The sequence below is a fragment of the Leuciscus leuciscus genome (assembly GCF_965113295.1).
Source record: "Leuciscus leuciscus genome assembly, chromosome: 16".
Lineage (NCBI taxonomy): Eukaryota > Metazoa > Chordata > Actinopteri > Cypriniformes > Leuciscidae > Leuciscus > Leuciscus leuciscus.
This window is the reverse complement of record NC_138740.1, coordinates 39491160-39494306: the sequence shown is the minus strand read 5'-3', so window position 1 is coordinate 39494306 and position 3147 is coordinate 39491160. Positions and strand designations below refer to the sequence as shown.

The following is a 3147-nucleotide window of genomic DNA, read 5'->3' as shown; positions in this document are numbered from 1 at the left end:
ATTGGATTGGATCATATTGGCTCAGATGATCCAGTGTTATTCTCTACATAATCAACTTCATGAGGATAGAAATGATGTTAGAGCAGAGGAAGAGCTGATGACACAAATCTGACTGAATAATAAAAGTTCATGAAAACTGTGAATAATACAGTAACTTACAACTTTACTATGATGTGTAAATATTTACTGCTAATAAAGATTGAGCAGAAAGAAGAGCTTGTGTTTGAGTGTAAAGTGTTATTGTGTGTCAAATGTGGGTCTGTAAAATTATTAGAAAACATGAGATTAGTTTCCACTGTTATGCTTATTAATAATCAACTATATATTTCTTACAGACAAAATTACATTTGTATATTATCCAAGTAACCAGAGTGTGTTAAAGATATGGATGACCAGTAATGTTCTTATAATAAATGATGATAATCATAAATAACATGATATTATTGATTGGCCATAATCCTGTCCACAGAATCTCTTGTAAACAATCTGCATCAGTGTGTGTTTCTTCATCATGTACAGTTAAAGATCTGGCTGATCCTTCAGCGTTATTCACCTCAGAAACACCAAAATACAGAACATGTTTCTGATGCAGAAAAGCTCATAAAGCGTTCATGACTGGATTACTGTAATGCATTACTAGATTATCCTGATCATTATCAATCAACAAACTACAGTTATAGTGCAAAATACAGCAGCTAGAGTTATTACCAGATCAAGACAATATCATCATATAACACCAGTTTACCATCTCTACACTGGGAATCTGTTACACTACTGATGTGTGGAACAAGCATTTATATGTGGGTTTCATTCTTCTTGATAAGATATTTCAGGAGGAGTGGAGTGTGGTCACTGGCGTGGTAAGTGTATAAAGCTCCTCAGACTCTCAGTAACACTGGAGCTTCTCTCTGTCCAGATCATCACAAGGTAATTAAACACTTTCATCTTTACACATTTTGTAAGAGTATTTTTAGATATTAATTATGAACAGAGATGTTAGTGTACAAAGTATTGTAGTGAAACTGAAGATAAATATGTATTAAAAATTGTGCAGAATCTGAACACAAGAGAAATGAATGCATGACAGGAATATATCTGGACCATCACAAACTACAGAAGAAGGATTTTATCTTTATATATTCAGTGTGATTTAATAAACTCTGGATTATTCTACATCTCTCTTCTTCACACAGGCGAGAAACATGTTTCATATTTCATTTCTCATCTTTACTGAGGAGCTTTATCTTCATATGGATGACTGGATTATTTGCTATTTTATCACAAATGTTTTAAATTCTATATTTTAAGTGCATGTTCTCCGTTAGATGATCTGAGTCTATATCATCAGTTCAGTCTCTGTATTATAATTATGATGATAACGGGTTGTTTTCTTCATTTCCAGTCTCTGTTGATCCAGTCGGAGCTGTAAAGTGTCGTTCTGATGAATCAAATATGATCAAACATGAGGTGAGAAGAGAAAGATGTTTATTATCAGGACTCACACATAAACTCACATTGATATATTTGTCATTTGTCATCATCATTGATTATTCTGAATATTGTAGAGTTAATCTGAGATGCTGTAATAACACTGAGCTCATGCAGATGTTGATCAGGAGTTGATCTGATGTCTCGTGATATGATGTTATATCGCTTTAATGAAACTCTGTCTGTGTGATTGAACAGATTCAAATGAAGAGGAGAAAGAAAATCAGCAGAAATCACAGATCAGCAGAAAACAAGAAGACTGAGAGAAAAATGGAGGACAGAAATGAGACACAAACCAGTGAATCACCAGAGGAAAGAGGACTTGATAGATGTGACAGTATGGAGAAAATAAAGCCAATGTGTGAGTGTTTGATCATTATTGAACTTTAATCCTTCATCATATTTTAGTTTTACTGTCAGATTTACTGTTGTTTTCTCTCTGTTATAAAGTGTCACATTCAGACAAATTCATCAGACTGACTTTCTGCAGTTATGAAACATTTACAGATTGTGTTTAATTGACAGAAAAGTTATTGATTAAGAACATATTAAATGTATAAATTCAAAGCAATGTCTATGATAATCTGATATGTATATTTCTAGTCTCCTGTGATCCAGTCGAGCCTGTAAAGTTTGATTCTGATGTCAAAACTGAGGAGAGATTCTCATCAAACCCTTCATCATGATCTCATCATCATCATCATCATCATCATCATCATCATCACTGACATCCATCAGCAGCTGAAGACCTGATCATCTATTTATAGATTTTATTTATGTGAATAAACATCATTCAGTCTTTATATTGTCTGTGAAAGTGTGTTTAAATAAGACAAAGTGTGTCTGAGAAGTGCTTCTGTTTTTAACCTGTTAATGACCTTTCTAGATGTTTGACACTGAAACACAAGAGATGAATCTGGATCTGTTATATTACAGGACCAGTGTTATTTAAAATATATAATCAGCTTTATGAGGATAAACTGGTTTTAGAGAGAAGGAAAGAGTTCATGACACAAATTTGACGATTTTAAGGTGATGAAAAACATGTATGAAAGAAATGAAAGGTCAAATACACACACACACACACACACACACACACACACACACACACACACACACACACACACATTGTTCACTTCTCGAGGGCCGTTAAAAGAAGATGCAGAGCGTGTCTGAGTCTCTCCAGCTCTACAGCGCCACCTTGAGGCTGAATAACTCAAGAACACTAGATCTCTGACAAAAGTGTGTGTGTGTGTGTGTGTGTGTGTGTGTTTGTTTAGTCTCTGTAACTAGAGATCACACCAGTTTGAGTTATGAAGACTTCATATGATCATAACTCTGAGTCAACACATTATCATCTATATACTGTAATCTACAATACTGTAAGATCATATACTGTAATCATCTTTAATGTGTTCATTGTTTCTGCCTAAATGAATATGAGCCGTTAACCACTGTAACTGCATGATTGTATTATCTGTACATTTCTGATGTATCGATGTTACTTTGTCACAGTATGTATGAGCACTATACAAATAAACTTAAAAGTGAAACTAAACCTAAACATGTGAACTAAAGCGGCTCCAGATTGCCCTTTGACCCTGTCCTGCAGTCTCGTGTCTCCCTCTACAGGAGATCATCAGAATCACAGCAGAGTTA

General features: G+C 34.4%; 1 long non-coding RNA gene across 1 annotated transcript; it reads left to right on the top strand.

Moving 5' to 3' along the window:
• The first annotated feature begins 1400 nt into the window (after positions 1–1400).
• On the top strand, positions 1401–2111 carry LOC309477054. The gene is made up of 3 exons (XR_014198506.1): positions 1401–1467; positions 1687–1929; positions 1979–2111. It is a non-coding gene; the product is annotated as an uncharacterized lncRNA (long non-coding RNA).
• Positions 2112–3147: the final 1036 nt, after the last annotated feature.